We start from the raw sequence: 26,948 nt of genomic DNA, 5'->3' as shown, positions 1-26,948 counted from the left end.
TTTCTGAGAGGTGAGTAGTCTTTCCAGGCCATGTCTGAAGATGCGTGGACAAACCTTCTGCTCCAGGACTCACCTGAACCCTTCTGGAAGCCTCTGTTTATCTGCCTCCTCCCCAGCAAAGGATAGGGGAGGTCAAGGGTGCTTAAATCTACATTCTTGCCTCCACTCCGTCCACCTGGGTCGCTCAAATAGAAATATTCTTCACTGCATCTCCTGTCTCTACAGTCAACAGCTCAGCCTTGGATTCTTTGTTTGTACATTAGTTGTGATCAGGTTGGGCTGCAATTGAGATAAAAGCAAATAAGATGTTTTTCATGTACATACTGGCTAGCCTATCCATTGTCTGTTGCTGCATAGCAAATCACCACACATGCATCCGCTTTAAAAGACACGAAGTTACTAGCTCACAGCATCCATGGACCAGTAGCCCTGGCACAGTGTGGCGTAGCTGCGTTCTGTGCTCAGGGACTCTCAAAGCAGAAATCCACTTTGGCTTTCAAAGTGTTGGCTGGGCTGGGCTGTCTGCAGACTCTGGGGAAGAATCCACTTCCAAGTGCATCTAGGCTGTTAGCAGAATTCAGTTCAATGCAGTTGCGGAACTGAGATCCCTATCTCCTTGACACGCAGACCCCCTTATCTTCAAGCTAATAATTGCATGGCAAATCCTTCTCACGCTTCAAATCTCTGCCTTCCCCTTCTGCGACGGGCTGGAGAAAGATCTTCCCTTTCAGGGGCTCATACAATTTAGACTAGGTCCACCTGGTGATTCCAGGACACTCTTCCTATTTTAAGGTCAACTAATTCGTACCTTAATTACATTTTGCCATATATCCATGAATAACGCCAAGGGCAAAAGTCATGAGGCCCAAGCTCTGCCTTCCACAGCTGGTAAGGCCTTAGTCCTCAGGACCCAGCTCCCTTCTACTCACCACTCCATCACCCCTGGAAGGGACCCCTGCCCCCACAGCCCAGGATTCAACATCTGTATGCCAAGGCAGATGGGTATAGGGTTCATTCTGACTAGGTTTTAAGGAAAGTTCTCAGCAGCCACTGCACAACGTTTCTGCCTTCATCCCATTGGTTCTACTTTGTGACACCCTCGCCTGGTTGTAAGGAAAGCTGGGCAAGGTAGCTCCATTCTGGGTGTCAGTGTGGCTGGGCACAAATTCTATCAATAAGAAAAAGATGGAAAATGGACAGTTGGGGACAATATGTAAAAAGAAAATCTGGGGAAAGCCCATCAAAACCCCTTTTTCTCTCTTGTGAGCTTGGCCTTCAAGTCTTTAAAACCTTTAGTTTGAAACTCAAGCTAAAACTGGCATTTTTGTTGCAGGCAATGGTCCTTTCCTCCTTCCCCAGGCAATCAGTCTCAGCCTCCAGGCCTGAATTTACTGGCAGAAAAGCTGAGGGAGAGGATGTGAATTTAGGGAAAAGATCATTATGGTACCACATTTGAATGCAGAGATACGGGAGCGGCTGTTGTCTCCTAATGTGCACCTCTCACCGTTGTCTAGAAGTGTTTGACTCTAAGCTCTCTCTATGCTCCTACAAGGGGAAAGAAGGAATGGTGCAAGGCCATCTTCATGGCAGTATTTGGTCCCAAACCCTGTAAATATAATTCCATTTGCAAAGCCTAAAACAAGTAGATGTTCATTTTCTTTCACAAGAAAGGAAAAATGACATTCCATAATGTCATGCCGTTATAACCCATCTAACATGCAAAAAAAGTCACAGAAATGGAGCCAATGATCTGTAGGAGCAATTTTCCAGTTTTGGCCATGCTTAAGGAATACAGTGGATGGGCCCGTCACAAGCAGCCAGTGCCATCAGTCGCAGCTCCACATAACCTAAAGGGTCACAGAGGTGGTTCCTTGCCAGTCAGGAAGGGAGGATTTACCTGGGCAGGAGCTCTGCTGGCTAATGGCACTCTAACTGGAGCACTTCTGGGACATGTGAAGACTTCATAATGCAGACTAGTACTTCAAGCAGTTTATTTTTTCCTGACTCCTGCTTCTTAGAAAGAGTAATAAATTAGTAATTTCTGAACCTAGAGTGATCTAGAAGGAAAAAAACAGAAACATTTGATTCTGATCAATCTGAATGTGCAAAGTGACTCAGCCACTTCCCAACTATGAGAGCTTCTTAGCAAAACAACTTAAACTAGGAGTCTTCATTCTGGGATTAGGACATCAACGTGTATCTTCTGTTCTTAGAGTCCTACTTCAAGGCTCTGAGTTCATATATGTGAATTCCAGGAACATTAGCAGATGCTCAGTGCAATCAGTAGTTATTGGTGTTGTCATTGTACCATACCGGATCAGGATTGCATCATCATTAAAAATCAGTGTTGTTGAGCTCAGCTGCAAAGCAGTTTGATTAGACAATCCAAGCTACTCTTCCTAATCAAGATTCATCGGGTATTGAGAGAGGGTTGAAATGTCACTGTTGAATTGCAGGACGGCATGGCTCTCAAATGACATTCTGTCCGGAGTGCAGGGAGCACCCACAGGTGCTTTGCAGTAAAGGCACTTCAATCTCATTTCTAACACTCAGGAAATGCTGAAATGTGAGGACTTTACCTGCTCTGCCTCTGATGAAAATGGGCCAATAACAAACACATAAGTGCCATTGTTTACCACAGCAATGCCCATGGCAAGAGATTCCCACATTCCCGCCCACCACCCCTCATGGCACGGCCAGGATGACCCAGGGCAGACAGAATGACTTTCTTGTAAGGATCAGAGGAATGAAAGCAGATGCCTGAACAAATTCTTAGTTCAGGCCGGGTGCGGTGGCTCATGCCCGTAATCTCAGCACTTTGGGAGCCCAAGGCAGACGGATCATGAGGCCAGGAGTTCAAATCCAGCCTGGCCAGCATGATGAAACCCTATCTCTACTAAAGATACAAAAAATTAGCTGGGCATGGTGGTGCGTGCCTGTAATCCCAGCTACTCAGGAGGCTGGGGCAGGAGAATAGCTGGAACCTGGGAGGCAGAGGTTGCAGTAAGGAGAGATCATGCCATTGCACTCCAGCCTGGTTGACAGGGCGAGACTCCATCTTGAAAGAAAGAAAGAAAAGAAAAGAATAGAAAAGAAAAGAAAAGAAATTCTTAGTCCAACTACAGACCGCGGTGTTTGGGACACTCCCACATTCTCAAATCAAGACTAACCTTCAACAGGTCTCACAAGCTCCCAGTCATGCTGATGCACCAATCCAGGAGCCACAACTGGGAACCAGTGCTCCTGGGCAGCGGTCAGCAATCTAGAACCCTCCAGTGGGCCAAATCCCACCTGCCTCCTATGGTTAGACAACCCTCAAACTACAAATGGTTTTTACATACTCGAATGGTTAGAGGGAAAGGGTAAGGAGCAGGGAAAGCATTTCATGATACTTGAAAATTATAGAAAATTCTCATTTCAGCATCCATAGATAAAAGCACATTGAAATGGAAGCACGTGGAAGTGTTGTCCATGGCAGCAGTCCTCAACCTTTTTGGCACCAGGGACCAATTCCATGGAAGACAATTTTTCCATGGACTGGTGTTGGGAGTAAGGATGGTTTGGAGATGAAACTGTTCAACCTCAGATCATCAGGCATTAGTCAGATTCTCATAAGGAGTGCACAACCACTTAGATCCCTCACATGCACAGTTCACAACACGGTTCGTGCTCCCATGAGAATCTAATGCCGCAGCTGATCTGACGGGAGGTGGAGCTCAGGTGGTAAAGTTCACTCACCCACTGCTTACCTCTTGTTGTGTGGCCCTGTTCCTAACAGGACATGGATTGGTACCAGTCCACAGCCCAGGTGTTGAAGACCCCTGGTCTATGGCTATTTTTTTTTTTTTTTTTTTTTTTTTTTTTTTTTTTGGTGAGACGGAGTCTCACTCTGTCACCAGGTTGGAGTACAGTGTCACGATCTCGGCTCACTGCAACCTCCACCTCCCAGGTTCAAGTGATTCTCCTGCCTCAGCCTCTTGAGTACAGGCGCACACCACCACACCTGGCTAATTTTTGTATTTTTTAGCAGAGACAGGGTTTCACCATGTTGGCCAGGATGGTCTCGATCTCCTGACCTCATGATCCGCCCTCCTCGGCCTCCCAAAGTGTTGGGATTACAGGTGTGAGCTGCCGCGCCCGGGTCTGTGGCTATTTTTGTGCTACAATGGCAGAGCTAAGCACTTGCAACTGAGACCACAGAGCCTGAAAATAAACACTATGTGGTCCTTTATAGAAAATGCCTCCTCTGGGGAAAGCAAATGGCTCCATGGAACACATGAAAGGGAAGGGTGATGCCCAGAGTCTGGTTTCCTGCTCTTTGTCCTGTGTTCCGGGTTCATCTTAAGATCAGAGCTTTACTGAGAATAACTTCTTTAATGCTTAGGTGTTAATAAAAGGAAAAGATATTTTTTTAAGTTGCCTTTAATCTTTCCCTTTCTGCTTATATTCAAATGAAAGCAATTACAGGGCAGAGGCCTGCTAAGAAGTATGATGATTTATGCAAAATTAATGTGGCAAGAGCTCGAACCAAATGTATTTATTAAAGTAACCCAAATAATCAGATCATAGCAAATAGAAAGAAAAAAATATACAAACCTGTAATTCCTAGCCAGTATTTCATTTTCGTTTACATTTGAATGATAACACATCTTGTGGCAAATTATTTCAGACTTTTTCTAGCAGGAGAAAGGGGAAGAAAAATGCACTCATTCAAGGAAAGCTCTGCAAGAGGCAAAAGTGATAAACTTCCCCAAGCCTATTTACAAATGCAGTCAATGAAACAGAATTTTAATGAATTGTGCCACATAATCTGGCAGTTAATGAGCTGCAAAAGCCTTTGTCAATTGCAGTGACTGGGAACTAACTCTTTCAGTTTCAAGATCAATAAGAGAATTCTCTGCTCTGCGTTACCCAAAAGGGAACTCTGGGGAGAAAGGAAGTTGTCAGAGGAATGTCATCTCTCCAGGTCTCAGCAGCAAGTCCACCATCTGTTTTGTGTGTCTCCTCCACCACTCTCCCGCAAACCTGTATATTTAAATCCCAACTTCAGACTGAGGAGTAAAAGACAGTTTGGAGATCAAACAGCACAAGTCCTGTGAATTGCCAACACAAAATGACAACAAAAAGGTTTGAATGACTCTAAAAATATCTCCCAATATTTTAGAAACTGTATTGAGTCAGATGCTGTTCTGGACCTCTGGGAGGGGGTAAAACCCTTGACATTCAGTGTTTTTGATAGACAAAGGCAATGGGAAGTGGGTTGTTGAGGATTAAACAGGCCTGAGGCATCCTGCTAATTTGTCCTTCCATAACACTTCTTTTATCTGCTGTTTTCATTGCTCTGCCGCCAAATAATCACATTCTTTTTCAGAGGTCTGGGATTTGCAATTATGGTATGATCCATCTCTATCACCCAGAGTTGTTGCTAGGGAGATGTGGTTGTTGCTATGGTCCTAATGCCACAGGACATAAGAAATCCCAGGTGGAAAAGACTCATCTTTCAACAGCAGATCAACAACATTTATTGAGCACGCACCAAGTGGAAACAATGAGGATCCTTGGGAAGGCGGAGATGAATGAGACCTCAAAACCACCTTTAATTTGCTCTTAGACCACTGGAGAAGACAGACAATTAGGCTTGTTGAATGAATTAATAGACAATAGAGTTATAGATTTCTTGTTTGGCAGGGGCCTTAAAAAGATTTTAGTTCATGTTAGGAACCCAGTGAATATGTTTCAATTGAGAGGCAAGAAACATGTACGTCATTTCAACACCCGTACAAACTAAGTGAAGCTATTCCTACCACATCGCCCCCCAACACCCAATCTTGGAGTTTACTTAGAGGCAATTTCCACTACCCCTGTGTTTTCACCCATTAAGGCTCTCTCGCCCTCTCTGGCATCAGGTGTGAAACTATTAGCAAAAGCCACAAGAAAGCAATTTCAGGAAGGGAAAGCCTCATAAAATGTGAAAAATTAAAGCCGTCCTGAATGTTGCATCGAGGAAATTGCCACGGGCAATCCCATTCTGTCCACAAAATGTTCCACTTGGCTGCAAGCAAGACACCAGTGAAAGGTTTTGACACATGGCACGGTAGGGAAAAGGGAGAATGAGGCACTCAGAGAATCAGGCTGCCCCAGATCACCCAGCATTCATTCTAATATTTAGTAAACTTCTGTCAGACTGGAAAGAGATAAAAAGATGTAGTCCCTGTCTTCGAGCAGTTTACAATCTAGCCAAAGAGGTAGGTTTGCATACAGATCTTCTTAACAGAGGGGAAAATGAAGCAATTCCTGTAAGAAGTGCCACTGAATACCAGAAAAAGAGGTGAGACCTGCTTCTACTTCAAGAAGACCTGAAATGCGATAGCAGCCCTTCTGAATAAAGGAAACGAGTCATCCAAAAAGTGCCATGGAAGGAGACTCATCTCAGGGCGAGAGGCTTTGGGCCCCAGAGCCCAGATTTGCTCTTCTATGGTTAACTTCTTCTTGGACTTGGGCATGGGGGTCTGAAGGCTTTTACTGATCAGATCCAAGGGTAATGTGAAATCTTTCTCTCAAGTGCCATTGCACAGCTGAGGCAAGGCTAGAATATTCAGACAAGATCAAATCAAGTGTCAAAGGTTAAAAAAGAACTTTGAAAATTGATAGCCCAAATTATCAAGCATGATGACCTCATCTTTCACTCGTGGCTCTCCATTCCCTAGAGGGGCTCCTCTTCCCTGGAGCTGCCTTATATCTTTGTAGTGGGCACCATGTCAGCATCACCCAAGCTGCTGGGAGCCCATGCCAGGACACTCCTCTCCTTCAAATCTGAATACAAGAGGAGATGCTTTTAGAGAGGGGAGTTTCCTGCCTATAAATTCAGTTCTGATTTCTTCTCCAAGAAGCCACCTTGGAGGACCTCAAAAGGAGCACCCCCTCGGAAGAATTCCTATGTGCCCACAGGGTCACAGTTTGCAGCAACCTGCACACAACATAATAGCCAGCCACGGCACATGGAGCTACAGACGTGCAGAGCTGGAGGTGAGCAGGTGCAGGCAAAGATGTTCAGTTTTCTTCAACATCTGTGCTGGAAGCAGCAGACTGTCTTTCAGTGCCACTAATTCAAATTGCAAAGAAGGATGTGCTGCCATTTCAACTTCTTCAAATGTGAAAAAGTAGCAAATCATAGTCCTCTCCTTCCAATCCAATTCAGAGTCTCCTCTCTGGCTTTCTGAATCTCCAGTGGCCTCCTCTTCTGTCCATCCACCACATCTACTGAGGACCCAGCCACTCCCAAATGCCTTTTCCATCTTCAGCCAGGCTGATTTCAGAAATAATTATTCATCAGCACCTGCAAAGAGTCAGGTGCAGTCTTCAACATGGAGGAAACGAAATCCAGTGAGATTTAGCTGCTGCCTTCAGAGAGCTTACCACCAGTGAGGGAGCCATGCAGGCAAGCCAGGGATGACCGCAAACACTGGAAGCACAAGACACACAGGCTCAGTAACCCTGTGTGCAGATGAGTAGGGATTGGATTGTCAAAAAGGTAGTGAGTAGTGTCCAAGTAAGAGGGGTGGTCTATGAAAAGTCACACCAAACACAGCATGGCTCATTCACAAAGCCACAGACCTTGCAGTGTAGCAGGAGCAGGAGGGTTAGAAAAAGATGAAGTGACACTGTCAAGACAAAGCCAACCCAGGAAGGATCTGGTGAGCCACACCGAGGAAGTTCATCTTAATTCTGAAGACAATAAAACTCCATAAGTGGTTAAAGCAAAGGGAGATTTGCATTTCCAGAGAGCACCCTGGTGGCTCTGGGGAGGCTGGCTGAGGAGAGTAGCACAGCTGAAGGACAGTTCCGGGACTGTCGCCAGGAAGCTGCTAAGGCCAGTAGGATGGCAGCGAGCCCAACATCAGAAAGAGGAGGCTGTATCTGAGCAGTATCTAGGAAAGAAATTTGCAGTACTTGGCAGCTAACTGAAGCTCAGGTGTGAAGGAAGGCAAGCACAAGTGAGCTCATTCCTTCCTCTGCCCCTTTGCCCAGGCAGTACTCCAGCCTGAAATGCCCCCCACCCTTTCCTCATCCACCCTGGCCTAAAACCACTCTCACCTGCCCCCAGGAAGTCATCCCTAACAGCCTCCACCCACACTGTTCTTTCCTTTATCCCCGACACGCTGTCAGGACCTACCAGCTGAAAGCTGAGCAAGGCTGTGCTGCTGCTGCATATTTCCATTGCTCCCTCTGCCTACTGGATGCAGCTCCCTGCAGGTAGACCAGGTCTTCCAGCCAATGTTGCTTCCCATGCATCTTCCACCTCTCTCAGTGTCATCTTATCCTCATTTGCATATGTAACTGCCACACAGCAGTCTCAGCAGATGCAATAATAACTGGCTATCAAACTGTCATCTTTTGAGAGCCAGGTATGTACCAGGCATCACTCTTTTTATCTATCTATGTATCTATCCATCTACCACTATGTCTATATTTTTATGTATATTCTTATACATAAAATAATAGTATAAATATACTACTATATAAAAATATTAAAATAGTAGTATATTTTTTACATATATTCTTGTCCTTCTAGTCTTAACAACAACCCTTCAGGGTAGGAAGAATTATTTGCTTTCCAGAACCAGAACCAAGTGTTAAAGTGTTTAATCAGAAACTGAGAAGGGCCTGAGATGGTATCGTGCTTCATAGGCTAATACGTTAACCTGCCACCATTTTATATACATATAGTGACAGAAGACACAAGACACCTGGATCAGAGACAAAGACCGTGTATTACTCACAGCAAAAGCAGCAGCTGGAGCAGTTGCTAGCGTCAGTTTTTTTTAAACCCCAACCTCCACAAGGTGGCATGGTGAGGTCCAATGGTGCCTGCATGTCACAGGACAGGAACCCCAAAATGACAAAACCCTGATCTTAGACAGGGCTACCGGTGACTTCCATTCTCCATTACAGAGAGAGATCTGTTTTTAAAATTGGAATGTAAGCACATCCCTCCAGGGAGGGGAGTGGGAGTTACCTATCCTGGAAAGTCTCCAGAGAAGGAGCCATTGCTAAAGCTTTATTATCTCTGGTTTCTATGGCTAGTATTCAAAATACTTGAACAGACAGTCTGAGAAATGTAGGAACACAAACACTGAGCCATGATGTGCTGTTCCCCCTGCTTGTCTCCGGATGGCCCATGATGGTTCCTTGGTTTATAGCTCCTTGTTCTAGGACCCACGTCACTCTCCCCAAGGGCAGGCTCTGCGGAATCACAGCCAATTAGTAATGGCTGCCACATAACTACCACAGGCTATGAACCATGCCAGATGCTTTACAAACTATCTCTAATCCCTGTAGCAACCCAGTGAGGTGGGTATGATCGCTCCCACCTTAAACACGAGGAACTTATGACTTGCAGGTGAGTGTCTTACTCATTACTACACGGTGGAAGCAAGATTCTTTGCCAGGGCAATCTGACTACAAACCCTGTGCTTTTCTTTACTCTTAAAGCCTTGAGAGTCTCCTTGGGTCCCTGAAGAGGTCAGGCTCCTCTTTGCCTCAGTGGAAGGAGTCGAGGAGCTGCCTTGCTTACTATTAATTAAAAAAGCCATTACTTAACCAGACCCTTCCTAGCAAGATGGCCTTTTAAGAATAGCAATTAAGAGTCTATATTTTTTAAGCAGATCCAATTTAACTTAGAGCAGGACAAGATAAAGGGTACAAGCTCATTAACTAAAAACGCCATGCTACCTTTGCTACAAATAGGAGTTTTTAAAAAATCCAAGTGCCTTAAGAAAATTAAAACAACATCCAGGCAGCTTCCTACATGCATACAAAACACAACCACAACATTACGGCTGCGAATGCCAAAGCTCAGTATGATAATGTCATTGCCTTTCCAGGCGCCAAGCAGATGGGGATGGGGCAAAAAACAGCAGGTGGTGGAGTAGAGACCCCACAGAGCTGCAACCACAACCTGCCCTGTTTGCACCACGCCTGTCCCAGCCAACTCCTATTACCAGCCCAGGAGAACCCCGGGCCACAGTCAAACCGGCTTGCAAAGAAAAGCCTAGGAATACTTGTTTTATGATTATTGCTTTTAAATCCCTACCACCCAACTCCCACTTCTTTTTCTTGGGGTCAGAACCATTAGTGGCACCTGCTGGGCATTTCATTAAGGCTGAAGACGTTAGACATCTGCCAGGTTGGAAGACAGAGCGGCCTGTGTAAAAGAGGGCAATAGCCACACACCAGCCATGGAGGTTCAGGTCGGTCCGGGGTACTGTCGTCACGAGAACCAATCATTTTTGGCTGCTGCTCTGGTTCCAGGTTGAACAAGGAGTGTGTCGTCCGCACTGTTCCACCACGAACCCAATCCCTTTGAGGACCTGTTCGCAAGGAGGTTTAATTGAATGGAGACAGATGGGACACTGGATTCCGGCAATGATTTGTGATGAGGCTGCCAGTGTGCACACACCGTGACTGATGAAGTGTGCAGCAACAACAACGCACCTCGCAAGACCCTGCTCTTTCCCCAAGAAGCAGCTCCTTCATCTCTCCTCCTGGCCACACTATTAAAAATGGGGGAAAAGGTGGGAAAAAGTGGAATTACTGTGAAGTAGTCTGTATAAGTGAAGCATCTATGAACTTGCTCCCATACACAGCGCTGACCGTGGATCCAGGCCCATTTTAGAATGAAGTTTCAATGACACTGGAAGAAAACATATGGTTCTCTTGTAATAACATGGCACTGTGTAGACATAACCTAAATTTGAAAACCTCTTAAAATAGAAACCTTGATTCCATCTGTCCCTTAAAAAAGAAAAACTCATAATTGCTTATAACCATGTTAATTTACCATTTTCTCCAATGTTTAACAGCTGGTGAGGGGCAGAGGATAGAAGAGCAGGAGGAGACGGGGTAATTAATAAAAGTCGTTATCCTGCCTTGATTTCAAATATTATCAGGGCTTAAAATGTCAAAACTATGTTCCCACATTCCTCAAATGACTCGCCCATAACGTGTCGTAACTGAATCCAGCCCACATATTCACCCTGGAGGATTCTAAAGAATGAGCAAGCTAACCCTGACTACAGTACTTCTTTTGAAGGACTTTTGAAGGCTTTGACTCAGGGAGAACCATTTGCAGAGAGAACTCAATTGATGGAGAAGAGTATATGCCAAATATTTATGTCTTAAAATTCAAATTGAACTTCTTTTCAAGACAAGGAATCAAAGCAGCAGGAAGCTGGAACCTGGTAATACATCTGTTTCTGCAGGAAAATGTCACTGGTTACACCTAAAGATGCACGTGTCTGTATAGAGCTGGTATATCTCTTGGGAAGGAGTCCAATAAACGTATTCACAGGTACACTTTAGCTGTAGAGTGTCTTGTAGCACACTGAGGATAATTTGCCTTACTGAGGCAGTCTCCTGTCCAAGACAGTTTCTCAGAGCCGGGTATGAGGACCACAAGCCCAGATTACCCGTGATGTTTGTAGGCCCTGCACACTCACTCCTGACCCTCATGTTTGCAAAATCTGAGTCCCCGGGTGGTCCCAGACTGCATGCCAGCCACCCCTCAGCTGATTCTGATGCAGAGTCAGATCTGGCACCAATGCAATCAGGGCTGCTGCCTCCCTGGCCACTCGCACTGGGTACCTGCAACAGTAAGGCAGGTCCCTCCTGTCCAGCTAGCTCTCTGCAACCATGCCTGGAGGTAGTATTTAGCCCACAATTTCATGAGGGCAATGAAAGGATTTGTTGAAAATGACTGAACACATACCACCTGGAAGGAGGAGAATCTTGGAGAGTTAAATTCACCATTATGATAGGACACCCTGGAAATGACCATCCCCAGGGTCCCTACATCGCCTGCTGCTTCTTCCTCTTCAGAGAATAGTGAAGGGTTCTCTACTAAATCATGCGCTCAGTTCTCATCCTGACTGAGGTTGCTGGTAGCCCTCAGGTTCTGCTGGAGTGCTTTCCACCCGACCTCTTCCCCTGCCAGCCTGCACAGTCAGAACCTACATATGAAAAACCCTCAGCCTCTTCATCTGTAATTCCCAGACTTCACTTAGGCAGATGGCATAGGAGAAATCATAACAACAATTGACTTTTGTTGAGACACAGGCCCCCATGCAAGGGTTTTGCATGCACATCTTGCTTAATCTGCACACCTCCCCTATAAAGAACCTGTACAACAACGATTTTGTAATGAACAAATGGAGGCACAGAAAGGTTAAGAAACTTCCCCAAGGACACACAATTGGCCAGTGCTAATATAACGAAGTAGTTTCCTTAGAGCAAGCTTGTTCAACCTGCGGCCTCCTGGCCCCACGCAGCCCAGGACAGCTTTGAAGCCGCCCAACACAAACTCACAAACTTTTGTAAAACATTGCAAGATTTTTTTGCCATTTTTTTTTTTTTTTAGCTCATCGGCTATCATTAGCGTTAGCGTATTTTATGTGTGGCTCAAGACAATTGTTCTTCTTCCAATGTGGCTCAGGGAATCCAAAAGTACAGAGAAACCCCCTCACTTAGTTAATGTGTCTAAGGTCCAAGGATGTTGGATATTTTACATAACTGCTCTAAGCTTTATCTTCCTCACCTAAGAAAGGGAAATGATACTAATAGAATTGTCATGGAGCTAGATGAGTGTGATGGTTAATTTTAGGTGTCAACTTGACTAGGTAAAGGGATGACAGAACAGATGGTAAAACATTTCTCGGTGTGTCTGTGAGGCTATTTCCAGAAGAGATGAGCATTTGCGTCAGGGGACTAAGCAAAGCAGAGCCACCCTCCCCAGCATAGGGAGGCATCATCCAGTCCTTGGAGGACCCAGACAGAGCAAGAAGGTGGAGGAAGGGCAACGGTGCTCCCTCTGCTTGAACTGGGCCATCCATCTTCTCCTGCCCTTGGACATTGGAGCTTCCTGGTACTCATTCAGGCCTTTGGCCTCAGACTGAATTATACCATGACCTTTCCTGGCCCTCCACCTTGCAGATAGCATATTGTGAAACTTCTCAGCCTTCATAATCGCATGAGCCAATTCCCATAACAAATCTCCTTTTATATCTATATCTTTATTTGTGCTATTGTTTCTGTTTCTCTGGAAACCCTGACTAATAAATACAGTGAGTTAATTTGTAAAATGCTCAGAACATTACCAGTGCCTCATAAGCTCTCAATAAAGGCTGTTGTTCCTGATTTTGTATAGTTCCTAAGATGGTTCCTTCCCTCTGGTGCTCTGTGTCTGTGCAAATAACCTACCCCTACTGCAAGAAGCAGTATCCCTCCCCATGTGTGCTCTGGGCCCCTGTACCGCCTTCCAGCCTAAGGGCTCCGAAGTTCCCTGGTCAGTGACCACTGACAAAGAGTCTTTGCTTAACCAAACTTTAGTTAGGCTCTCAGCCTTCTCCTAGCTCCATATGTGCACCTACTTTTAAAAATCCAGCTTCAGCAAGAACCCTGCCAAGTCAGTTTTGTAAGAATCCCCCCACCCTCAATACGTGATCACCCTCCATATCTGACCAGGTTTTTCATCCTCCACCATCCTCCAGCTGATGTCTGGTCACCCTGGCCCGTCTTCAGCAAGGATCCTATTAGGTCTGTTTAGCCAGAATCCCCCTTACCCTTGATGTTTCCTCTTAACAATTTTCCATCCACTTTCTCCCAACTTGCTCCTTGACTGTGAACCTCATGTGTGCATGCTGTATTTCGAGATGAGCCCAGTCTCTCTTCCCTGTGGCAAAATCCCATTGCAGTGGTCCCTTTACCTATTGTGATATCTTGAATAAAGTCTTCTTTACTGTGTTTTAACAAGTGTTGTTGGCCAGGTGCAGTGGCTCATGCCTGTAATCCCAGCATTTGGGAAGGCTGAGGCGGGCAGATTACCTGAGGTCAGGAGTTCAAGATCAGCCTGGCCAACATGGTGAAACACTATCTCTATTTTAAAAAAATACAAAAATTAGCCAGGCATGGTAGCGCATGCCTGTAATCCTAGCTACTCAGGAGACTGAGGCAGGAGAGTTGCTTAAGCCAGGGAGACGGAGGTTGCAGTGAGCCAAGAGGGTGCCCCTGTACTCCAGCCTGGGGGACAGAGCGAGACTCAGTCTCAAAAGCAAACAAACAAACAAAAAATGTTGTTGAATAATTTTTTCCTTAACGCCATCTTCCACCTTCTTCTCCTTTGAGCCATGTTTCCCCCCGCAAAAACAACAAAAAGGGGACACCCTGGTTGTATGACAGGAAGAGTGCCTTCTTAGTGACAGCCTTAGCCAAGAACAGATTTTCCTTCATCGCACACACATGTGGCTGTTGTGGCACTTCCTCTCTACCATTATTAACCCTCCTGCCAACCCCACCCACCCCACCCCCACCGCAGCAGTTGAGCCTCCACATCCATCAGCTCGTCCTCAGCCCCCACCAGCCTAGTCTGCACTTGCTGAAAGAAAAACTTCAGCATCTAAACTACTTACAAAAACTGAACTTGCCTTTCCTGTGTCATGGGCATGTGGGGTGCAGCTGGGCTGCAGGGAAGACAGAAGCCAGGCCCTACTTCACTCACATGGGATGGCCTCTCTTCTGTTAATCTTACCATTTCTTCCTGCCCAGACCAGTTTCCATCCCCTCTATGAAGCCCTTATGTGCACTCCAACCTACACCAACTCACCCTTCTCTCTTTTCTCTGAAGTGACCCAGAAATCCCATTACTAGGCGTATACCCAAAGGAATATAAATTGTTCTACCATAAAAACACAGGTGCACATATGTTCATTGCAGCACTATTCACAATAACAAAGACATGGAATCAACCTAGATGCCCATCAATAGCAGACTGGATAAAGAAAATGTGGAATACTACCCAGCCATAAAAAAAGAACAAGGTCATATCCTTTGCAGCAACATGGATGGATCTAGACATCTTTGTCCTAAGTGAACTAACATAAGGAACAGAAACCAAACACCACATGTTCTCACTTATAACTGACAGCTAAACACTGAGCACAGATGGATACAAAGAAGGGAACAATGGACACCAGGGCCTGCTTGAGGGTGGTTGGGTAGAAGGAGGATGAGGGTTGCAAAACTAACCTATCAGGCACCATGCTTATTACCTGGGTAACTAAATAATCTGTACATCAAACCCCTGCAACATGTAATTTACCCATGTAACGAACCTGCATATGTACCCCTGAAACTAAAATAAAAGTATATTTAAAAAACAAAAAAACAAAAAAAGCAGGCTTTGGGCTGGATTTGGCCCACAGGACAGTTTGCCAACACCTGAGTTTTAGAAACAAAAAAGAAGCAAATTTCAGATCAGTGTGTACAAGTTGAAGAACAAAGTTCCCCTGTCTAGATAGAAACAAAATGACATAAATCTGTATATGTTCATTATTATGTATATACATGCTTTTTAAAGTCTGGAAGGATTACAAAAAAAATAATAAAATGATCAGGCCACCTTTAAATAGCATGAGGAATTTTGACAACTGTCTTTTTTTATGCATGACCTCTATTCCCCTTCAACCACCATTTAGATAGCAACTCTAATACATAATTTTTCTGAAAAAGAAATTAAGTAAGTGTGTTCAGCCCCCTCCCTCAGGAACAACTGGCAGGCAACCAAATCCCAGGCCTCTCTCCCAGCATCAGAACGCCCAAGGCAGCCAAGACAGGGGCCAAGGCAACCACAGCCTGCTGGAGCCGGGACTTTGATACCTGGTCTTTGCTCTTCAAGATCCAAAAGCCAGAAACAGGAATTTTTTCAACACAGCAATTCATTTGAAGTATTAATTAAAATGCAAATTACTCCAAGATGGCTTGGCTTTCAAATGTTTGCTCTGTAGTTTTCATGAATATAAAGCATATGACAGGCTTCTGTTTCGAACGATCTGCATTCTTGCTCACCGTTGAAAAAACGCTTGACTCGAACATAACTGCCAAGCAAGGCGGTAACACCTTTAGCAAGAGCTGTTCCCCTTCTGGAGGACAAGGGAGAAAAAGGTTGGGGAACAGCCCCCTCTGCCAAGACTCAGCCTCCAGCAGGGTCCTTTGAGCGGGGTGGAACCTGCCACCGTCCAGGAAGGGGAGCCAGTTACCAGGGAGCACCACACAGCCCTTTACAACGCATTGGCTGGCTCTTGGGCCTTTCCTTCTTGAATCAGGAAAAGAAGAGAAGTTGTGAACAGACATGAAGCTCATGAGGGATGTTACTGGCTTTGTGTGTGTGTGTGTTTTTGTTTGTTTGGGGTTTTTTATTTTTGTACAGACAGTCTCACTATGTTGCCCAGGCTGGTCTCAAACTCCTGGCCTCACATGATCCTCCTGCTTTGGCCTCCCGAAGTGCTGGAGTTACAGGCATGAGCCACCACTCCTGGCCATCTGAGTGTTTTTGAACCAATCACTTTGTTCCCAGTTTGGCAACGGATGTTTTCTGTTCTCAAAATCTATCTTGGGTCACCCCTTCCCACAGAGAGCTGTGTGTCTGCTCCCATGTGAACCCCAGGTTTCCTATCTCCTCCCTCTCTGATGTCTCCATCCCTGATTTCAAACTCCTCTTCCCTGCATTATTCAAAAACCTCCTACCCTCCTCAGCTACCTCCTACTTCAGCACTTGCCCACACGAGACTCACCCAATGGAAGACACGCAATGGAAGACTCCTCTATCACTAACCACGCCTCACCCCCAATTCCCACCCCAAACAGCTGTCAAGGCATCTCTTGCAAACACAAATTCAGGGGAAAGGAGTCATGCCCACCTTACTCCATCTTCCCTTCAGAAAGTCCAAGGAGATGGGAGAGGAGGCATGAGAATGATACAGCCCTCTCTTCTTTAGACCCTGCTTCCTGCAGACATTTCTGCTTTGGCAAATAATCAAAGGCTCAGATGGCTCCTAAGAGCTGCCTGCCGATCTTTGATGGGCTGTCTTGTGCCAGATAAGACAGAGGACGGACCAGGCATCCACAGGGGGCCGCGCCCCACACCATTGCAAGGTATCGGAAGGGGGTCCCCATGACCACACATCATGGCTCTATCTCAGGCAGAGGTTGAATTGGATGAACCTCCAGCTTCTCCCACAAAAGGCCTGTGGACTCTACATTCTCACAGCTCCGGCTTCTGATGGCAGAGAACATCTGAATGCTGACCACGTGAAAGTGTACCTAATTGGTCCCACAAGCTCAGGTTACCTCCTGCCCTGGCTGCTCACTCTGTCTTACTAAGCAGGCACTCGCTGGTCCAGGTTTAATGAGTAAAACATCTCACATAAGCAGCATTCGTTTGTTTGAAAGCAAAAGCAATTTGTTCTTTCAAACAGGTTAAGCCCACCTTGACGGTGTTGTGTATATTCTTATTTTGTTTGGCCAATGTTTTGTTCAAAGGAATCCAAAGGGGAACTCTGGTCCTGCCTTTTCGGGGGATCGTGATCAGTTCTGAATTAGAAAAAGAAGTTCTGAATTAGTTAAATAAATAGATTTTCCTGAACTCGGAAAAATGTCTTAGTGTGGTTGTGCTTATTTGTTTATTAGATAAATAAACTTAGTTGATTTCACCCGTTGGACACAATGCTAGGCTTGTGTTTATTTCACTCATTTGACACCATGCTAGGCTTGTGTTTATTTCACCCATTTGACACCATGCTAGGCTTGTGTTTATTTCACCCATTTGACACAATGCTAGACTTAGCTAAACCCAAGCGCTCTGGGCCACACTGCCCTCAGCACACGCCAAGTGCATGCCAAGACCCACTAGAACACTCTTTCCACTAAGGCTATCTACCCCCAGCTGTTGAGTTTAATTCGCCAAAAACACTCAGAATGATCAGTGTGCTAAGATGTATGTTGGAGGTGTGTTTCAGAAAAGACAAATCAACAGGCATCTTCTAAGCTCTGCTCTGTGCCCAGCCCAAGCCTCAGTAGTGCTGAGATATGAAAGTACTCTCAAAAAGCCACCAGTCTAGCAGAGGCAATGATGCCATTGAAAGTAGTGGCAAAAACTACAATTACTTTAGCACCAATCTAATTATATATACATATATTTTAGACATATATATATATATGGCTCACTCCTTAAACATACTTTTGGGCATATGCTATGTAGAAGGCATGGCATAAGGTCCCATGCAGAGCCAGGGCCCCAGTTTCTGGGTGCCAATAGCCCGGCAAGGGAGAGAAGACAGACACAATAACCCAACACAAAACCGAATGAGTCAGACAATTAAATGCTGTAAGAGTTAAAGGGAAAAGAGGCCACAGTGGGGTTGCTGGATTTAGCAAACAAAAAGACAGGACATCCAGTTAAATTCAAATTTCAAATGAACAAAGAATAATTTTTATTATAAGTGTGTCCGAAATATTGCATGGGCCATATTACGTTATTTGGGATGTACTTATAAGAAAAATTTTTTCATTTATTGTTCATCTAAAATTGAAATATACCTAGGCATCCTGTACTTTATCTGGCAACCTCAGCATAGTGGGCTGAGAAGATGAAGCCAGACTTCTAAGACAAGGTAGGATGTCAAGCACACAGAATGTTAGAGGGAAAGGACATTACTGATATTCCTGGGGAAGGTCAATGTGAGAGAAGTTTAGGGTGGGCTGGGGGTGAGCTCAGCTAGACCCCCTCAAAGCTGGGAAGGCAGGAGGGGCCAGATGACCCAGTGGAATGCTGACTAAATTGCCTGAGTCGACCTCAGACAAGGAACCTTATTCATCAAATCCATGTCTTCCTGTATGATACGAGCATGCTATTAAAAGGGAAAAACTATGGAAGCTTTTCCAAGGCAGGCTGTCTATCTCCCAGCTTATGCATGTCAGTTACACTTTATATACCAGTGTCATTTCTTAAAGAAGGGCTCATTTGCTGGAGTTAGGACCAGCTCAATTCATGCTCAGAAATTTCTTTAAAGGGACCTCTCAGTCCCATTTGAACCACATTTGATCAAAATTAGATGTGTGCTGAGGCAGTTCTGGTAACTGTTAGGGTCTTTGCAAATGAGTTCTGATGGTGACATTCCATCTCACCAGCTCACCACTGCAGGGTCTTGGCAGAGTCCTGTCACCCCTCTGAGCCTTGGTGCTCTCATATATGCAGTCTACCTTACCCATTAGGGTAAGGACTAGAGGCAGTGCCTACAAAGCACCTAGCATAGTGCAGGATGCAGTGGACACTCCCGTTGACAGGAACCTGGTTTTCAGCACCATTCTGACAGTTACATGCAGATTTCTGCTCTACAAAACAGTCGTCTGAGCAGTCTTCAATCTCCCTTAAATAAAAGTTTATGAGCTGAGTCCTCCCCTTTCTCACCAGCTACTCTTTAACTAAAGCCTCACGTGCTGCAGCTGCACAGCCCGGTTATCGGTGAGAGAGCCAAGCCACGCCAAGCCTGTGTGCTCCTGCCAAGGCTGCGAGACCTGGGAAGAAGCACATGGTATGTCCTGGAAGCCTTCCGAGCACTGCCGTTTATCCTTTGCAGGACAAACTTAGCACTTCCCCAATCCTCCGTGCTGCTGTGGTGCTTTAAATGAAAAGATCCTTTGATGGAAAAATAACGATCTCTTTTTTCTGAGCTGGCTTGAGCCCATGTTCCCCCAGTTGATGTCAGGATCTGCCTTTGGCTCCAATCCCACACTGTTCCCTGCAGCCCCTTTGATTCCCTCCCTGCAGCAGCAGGTGGCCCACCCGCCCATGCCTGAGGACACAGGCAGGTCAACGATGAAGTTGGCACCTGCTCCAGTAAGAGGAACAAAAGACACTTTCTGAGTTGAACATTCGGTCTTGCAAGTGTGATCCTTAAGGATTTCAAATAACGCCAGCCAAGTTTCCTGCACACTCGTCCAGCAGCTATACTGGGTAACTGTGCCTGACCTCAAGATGTTACATAATCTCAAACTCAGTTTCCTCATCTGTAAAATGGGAATCGTCCCACGCTGAGGGCTATTGTGAGGCTTAAGTAATTCTCTACATAGGAATATCCTAGCACTGCTCTTGGCACACAATCAACATGCAGGAGATGGTTATACATTTATTGTTTACTAGGTACCAGCAATTGTTCTAAGTGCTTTGCAAAATTAACTCATTTAATCCCTGCAACAACCCTACAAGGGAAGTGCAGTTATCACCCTCCACCCCCACTGTGCTTGCAGTGAGGAAACAGGGATGCTCCACCAGGTTCCGCGTCTTGCCCAATTCATGCAGCATTTGCAGGTCAGCTGGGTTCAGAACTCCAGACTCCAGGCTCTGACCACTACTACCGCATCATTGCCTCCTTTCAGAAGTGAAAGTCGGTCATTGTACCATTGCAGGAAAGTTACAGGCTTATGCCAGTCATAGGCAAGGTCAGCTTTAGGACCTTGTGGCTGTGCAACAGAATGAAGGCTGCATCGCACACCTCACGCCACCACCTCTGGGCTCAGCCCTGCCTCTCAATCACAGGGAGCATGGTGGCTGGGCCACCGTCGCTGGTCATCATCCCCCATTTCTGAAGCTCAGTCACCTCGGTGCTACCAGGAGATCCTGGTGGAGTCTGTCAGGTCTAAAAGCCTATCTCCATCCTGCAGAGCATGCCCTAAACATCCCACAGCTTGGGCAGGCCATCTTCCTCTCTCTTGAAAGACATACGGCCTTCCGTGTTGTTGCCCACAGTCTCCTTGAGACCCCATCCTCCCACACCCACTCCCAGAGCCATGAGAAAGGCCAGCTGCCCCCAGCAGCTCACTCCAGGCTCCCCAGCCTGCCTTGGATTTGGTTTGTCCTGTCCTGCACCATCCCAGCTCCTGAGCCTGTTGATGGTGTTCTCCTGTCCCCCGTTCTATCACTCCTCAGATGCCATTCTCAGCATCACTGTCATAGTTACGACCTTGGCTCCTCCATACTGGGTTCTGGACCCCAGTACCAGCTGGAGAGGTTCTGGAGAACCTGTGGCCCCAAGACCTCCTCACTCCATGCACTACACATGCTGGCAGGTGGCTCATTCTGCAGCTAGGGGAGCTGCGAGCAGACACATCCACTGTCCCGCAGCAATGATGTCCCCCAGCTCCACCAGAGGCCACATCTGCACGGCCTCCCAGATGAGTTTCACAGCTCACACTTCTCTTGAGCTCTGCACTGAGACCAAAGAGCTTGAAAGCAGCGTCGGCCATCACCCCAGTCACTGCAGAGGTTGTGAAATGCCAGTCAAGTTGTGACTCAAATACTAGTCCTTTGTTTCTACAGCTCACTCATTAAGAAATTTCCATGAAATTGACCTTAGCTTCCTATTTCTTTTGGCACTCATCTGATTTGTTTGTATTTCCACATACGGCAAGAGATAAAATGTAGTGAAAACACAAACTTTTCTTGGTACCAAAGGACCAGATAACCACTATCCTCACTCAGACTCCCCAAAAAATATTCTTTAAAAAATGCTTGGTTGTGTGCACGAGTGTAGCTGGCTGCCACATTTTCACATTCCATCCTCTGAGGACCTCTAATGTTTGCCTGAGTTTCCACTATTGTACACATATTTTCTGGATAAGTCATCTTAACAGTTATTTGTAATATTAGTGTGATGTGGTTCATCTGTCCTCTAAGTAGCAAACTCTAACTGCAAGGAAATGGGACTTCCCACGGGAAATGTACGATGAAGAAAAGGAGGAAGAAACAGATCCACAACATTTTAGGAAGCAGCACCACGGAATGCTTGGTGCCTCAAACCAAACCACCAGAAGCTTCCCGCCCTCGTTTCCCACAGGCGACACTTTCAGTCCATCAGCCGACCCGATCAATGTCCCCCACTATGGCCCTCTCTGTCCCCTTGCTGCCTCTCCCCTGCCCCAACCCTAGCCCTCTCTTGCCTAGTGTTGCTGCTGCCTCTTAACCAACCTCTTGGCTTCCAATCTCTCCCCTGCCTCCTGTATTTTAACAATGAGAAGAAGGATCTCTTCAAAATACAAATCAGATAAGTGCTCACTCCCTACTTTAAACACTCTAAAAACTTACCAATGTACCTGCAATAAAATCAAAGCCTTATTTTGATTTTCAGACCAAAGACCTGGTCCCTGCCTTGCATTCTGACCTCATCACTTCCTAAACTAGCCCCCTCTCTGCCCCTGTCCCCTGACCTTCTCCCATCATGCTCTTCATTTCCTGCAGAACCCCACGGCAGGAGAACTGCATTGCTCATCTGTTGATGCAGTTATGGTCTGTCTCCTCATTAGAACATGGGCTCTGGACAAGCAAAGACCATATCTGTCCAGTTCCCCTCTCTGTCCCAGTGTCCAGAACAGCACCTGGTGCTCAAGTATTTGCTATATTAAAATGAATGAGCACAGAAGGTGTCTGAGGAGGACAGATGTGGCTGAGAATCCCAAAACAAGCCTGGGCTGCTGGACTCGTGCTTGCATCAATTCATCCTGATGTTCTTGGGTTCTCTGGGGATGGTGCATGTGCTGCACAGATCCCACATTAGTGGGGACTTGCAGCTCCAGATGCGAGGGCACTGTGGGCAGAGTGAAGAGCTCTCAGCCCCTCCAGGGTTTGCCTCCGCTGCAGAAAGCCCTCACCTAAGGCTACACTCTTCTCAGCGTTGCCCACACCCAATGACTGATTCGGGCAGAAGCAGAAAGATCTGACCTCCTCCGCCCAAGAAAGGAAATCTCCAAAGCGCCAATCTAGCTCCAGCACTCCCCCACGGGGCTGTGCTCACTGTGACAGGCCTGCATCATAGCAGTTCCCTCTCCTCTACCCTCTTCTGATGCCTTCCCCTCCCTTCCACCGATGTAGCTTCCCTGGGCTCCCCTACCAAACCCCTGCCCACTGAACATCTCAGAGCCTGCTTCCTGGGAAGCCCAACCTGTAACAGGCTTCCCCCATTTCTAAGCACCATGTCAGGGGCAGCAATGCAAAGACAGAAAAAACGGGCGCTCATACCTAGTAGGAGAAGCAGACAAACCAGCTGACAGCCACAGGGCCCTGTTATGATAGTGCCATGATGGAGGAAGGCTTGTAGCTATCCGGGGCACAGAGAGGGTGTGCAGCCAAGCGTTGAGCTCTCCAGCCAGGCAGAAGCACCAAAGATACTTCCTGTAAAACATGATGCTTAAACTCAGTTCTGAGGAGCAAACCCGTTAGCCAGGAGGATGACGGGAGCAGGATGCAGATGCAGGGAGGTGAACTGGGAGAGCCAGCAGGGCCCAGGTGAGGGGGATCCAAAAGAGCTGTGTACCCTTGCATTCAGGAGTGCAGACTTCATCCCCAGACCGCAAGAGCTGCTAGAGTGTCAAGCAAGGGAACAGGAAGGAGGCAGCTAAATGCTGAATGTTAGAAGGCATCCCAGGCCCCAGACCCCTGCATCCATGCGAAGGTCAAAGAGAGCCCGGGCTGCACTTCCCTGTGCCCAGTCTGCCCTCTCGGGGCCTCTGTAGTCCCCCATTACTGGGGGTGGGGGCCTGGCCCAGGTGATCTCCACCTAATGTCTCAAAGCGTGATCACCCTCTGTGCCAGCTCTCTGGGTCCCCAGGACACATCACTCGCTGCCCCATGGCCCTCTGCTCTTTCCAAGCCCATCCATCACACACCCTCGCCACTTGGTATTTATCACCTAAGGAAGGGCCACAACCTGCAAATCCAAGTGCGGCTATGTGACTAAAGCCAGCTCTCCGCATTTCCATATTTCTGTCGGAATGACATTATCTACTTTTGACCAGAATGCTTTGTGACCCTCTCTGTTAATGAAATATACCAGGGTGATAACAACCTCTTTTAGGCTTGGTATTTGAAAGTATCGGTGGCTTTTTAGAGAACACGCTTCACAAACTGCCTGGAAAACTCCATCACTTGAGAGAATTTGCTTTTGACCCAAGTCTGATTTTTTTTTCTTTTTTTCTTTTATTTTCCCGTTTTTGTTCTCCCTCTCGCCTCTCGTTTTTTTTTTTTTTTTTTTTTTTTTTAATTGGAGAAGGAGTGGTGGGCAGGAAGGTAGGCTTCAGGCTTCATTTCCTGACTCTTCGTAAAAGCTTGCAGAGTAACTGATATTTTTATTCTGAAGGCATTTCCATCTATGCCAGACCACTGGCTCGGTTTTAGCTAATTAAACTTGTGAAACGAGGAAGTGGATGAAAGTTCATTCCAGAAATGCAGGCTGACGCGATTCTGCATGCTAATTGAGCCTATGCCCCCACAAAAGGACACGGGGCAGGCGGGCTTTGGAGTGTCCCAACAACGCCCCCTTTGCACAGCCCTGCAGGGTGGGGAGGGGGCCTGGGGTGTGAAATCCATGGAGTAAAACTCCGATGTCTGGAACATGATAAATCACCATTTGCTCTCCTATTTCAGAATATTTTCCCCATATTTTTATTCAATACTAACAACAAAGGACTTGCAGTGACCAGAGGGGCTCTGAGGACTCCCATCTGGGCTCTGCATTTAAATCCCCATCAGAAGTTACAGAAGGGGGCCAGTCATGGTGGCCCTTGCCTGTAATCCCAGTACTTTGGGAGGCTGAGGCAGGTGAATCACTTGAGGTCAGGAGCTCAAGACCAGCCTGGCCCACATAGTGAAACCCCGCCTCTACTAAAAATGCAAAAATTAGCCAGGCGTGGTGGCATGCGCCTGTAGTCCCAGTTACTTGGGAGGCAGAGGCACAACAATCACTTGAACCTGGGAAGTGGAGGCTGCAGTGAGCCCATATTGTGGCACTGCGCTCCAGCCTGGGTGACAGAGCAAGACTCTATCTCAAAAAAAAAAAAAAAAAAAAAAAAAAGTTACAAAAGGGATTGGGCATTATAAGAAGAGTAAACTTTTTATGAAACAAATGTGTGATGTGCTTGCTTAATAGCAATGGTTACAGTTCAGCAGCTACGTTGTGCCAAGTGTTGCACAGATATTATTTCTTCTTCTCAGAACAACCCTTTGAAGCAGGCTTCTTTATCTCCATTGTCCAGAGAAGTAACTGCAGCTCTGAGAAGTTAAGAGGTGCAAGGTCACAGAGCAAGTGGGTAGAAGACTTGAGCCTGGGTGTTCCCAACTCTCAAGTTCATGCTCTTTCTGTTGAGGGAGATTTGAACATGGGGACGCTGCACCTGGTTGAGCTAAACCAGCACTGACATAAGAGGTCAGGGAGAGGTCTGCAGTCCAGCCTGCTCAGATGACATTTTCCCCCTTTGTTCTATAACTGAAGCTCTGTTACTGCTGATACTACTTGGTTTTCCTATCTTTAGGTAGGAGAAGCTGAGGAGTGCCTGCATTCCTCACTCCCCATGGCCTAGGCAAAGTCTGAGTCACCCCAGGAGCAGTGGCATGAGAATTTCTGAAAGAACTACCCCAAACCATCCCAAGACAGGGCTGGCTGGGATTCCAAAGAAACACTAAACGCTCAGGGGGTGATCCATCTAACGCATTTATTAGGAGAATTTACATATACAGGGCTTCATCTCCTTGAAACAGTCAGCAAGATAGGAGATGCTCTACCCAGGTATGTCAGAGCCAAGGTCATGGAGTTTATATGAAGGTTTAAGGCATTTAGCTGAGGGCTGAGGCCACTTTCTCCATGTTTAGCAACATGTTTGATATCTCAGTGTTTGGGACAACAACCTAAACAACTTTATCAGTGCCTGTGAATGTTCAAAGCCTTGGGTGCAAGCCTGCAAGGGAAAACATGTAGCTGGTCAGGTCACAGAGTGTGCAAAGCATTGTGTGTTTCAAAGGAAGAAAGTGGAGGGAACTCCAAGATGCTTTTGAAACTGTTGATTCTACTGCTGCTAAACAAGGCAGAGACACAGTAACCCCAGCAGCACCCTGATGCCAAGAAGTGGAGAAACACAGGTCAAACTGCAGGTAGGTCAATGCTCCAGAGGGTGCTGAATGGACACACAGGATGGGATCCCAGTGACAAGCACCCTCACACTGGTGACGGAGGCCATGCTAGCTGCCTCATCCCCGCAGGGAGCCCTGCAAGGAAAGAAACATGCCAGCACTGCCATGGGGAAAAAGGAAAAGAAAAATGAGGATGAACCCTATCAGATAGTAAAATATATTCCAAAGCTACTGTAATTCTTTTAATTTAGTACTTGTTCAAGAATAGACAAAAATAAACACAACAAACAGAATAAAGTGTAAAGTAACATCTAGATGCATATTTTACAAATAAAAATTTAGTAGGCAATAAACACAGCATTTCAAACTGGTGAGAAAAATGAATGGATTTGTAAACTGGTAATGGTACAACTAGCCAGCAATTAGCAAAAATATACCAACATGATCTCTAACTCAATTCCTATCAAAAATAAGTTCCAGATAAATCATTTAAAATGTAAGAAATAAAGCCAGGCACAGTGGCTCAAGCCTGTAATCCCAGCACTTTGGGAGGCTGAGACGGGCGGATCACAAGGTCAGGAGATCGAGACCATCCTGGCGAACACGGTGAAACCCCGTCTCTACTAAAAAAAATACAAAAAAAAAACTAGCTGGGCGAGGTGGCGGGCGCCTGTAGTCCCAGCTACTTGAGAGGCTGAGGCAGGAGAATGGCGTAAACCCGGGAGGCAGAGCTTGCAGTGAGCTGAGATCCGGCCACTGCACTCCAGCCTGGGCGACAGAGCGAGACTCCGTCTCAAAAATAAATAAATAAATAAATAAATAAAATGTAAGAAATAAAAGCAAAAGCACTAGAAAAATGAGGACAAACATTTATAATCTCAGAGGAGAGAGGGCCTATATAAGCTTGACATAAAATTAAAAAGCCATAAAGAAAATATTGATAAATCTGACCACATAAATTTTAAAAAGTATCTAAAGGTAGCCAAAAGACAAAATAGGGAAAATATTATATCTCTTGGCAGATGAAAGACTAATCTCTTTAATACACAAAGAGCTCTTGTAGATCAATAAGCAGAAGATGAACCCAGTAGAAAAAAAAGCGTTATGGCCGTTAACAGGCAATTCAAAGAAAACGAAATGCAAGTGACCATCACATAAGAACGAA

General features: G+C 46.1%; 1 long non-coding RNA gene across 2 annotated transcripts in view; it reads right to left on the bottom strand.

The window, feature by feature from the left end:
• Positions 1 to 26,948, bottom strand: part of LOC111521662 — a 287,063-nt gene that overhangs the window by 188,474 nt on the left and 71,641 nt on the right. Inside the window, exon 6 of one of the 2 annotated variants that reach the window (XR_002725026.3) lies at positions 22,130 to 23,053. The exons of the other annotated variant lie outside the window; for it this stretch is intronic. This is a non-coding gene — a long non-coding RNA (uncharacterized LOC111521662). Of the gene's footprint in view, positions 1 to 22,129; positions 23,054 to 26,948 lie in introns of those variants that run through there. 2 annotated transcript variants of the gene reach the window in all.

Source organism: Piliocolobus tephrosceles, chromosome 11 (genome assembly GCF_002776525.5).
Source record: "Piliocolobus tephrosceles isolate RC106 chromosome 11, ASM277652v3, whole genome shotgun sequence".
NCBI lineage: Eukaryota > Metazoa > Chordata > Mammalia > Primates > Cercopithecidae > Piliocolobus > Piliocolobus tephrosceles.
The sequence above is the reverse complement of the archived record's forward strand: the minus strand, read 5'-3'. Positions and strand labels throughout refer to the sequence as shown.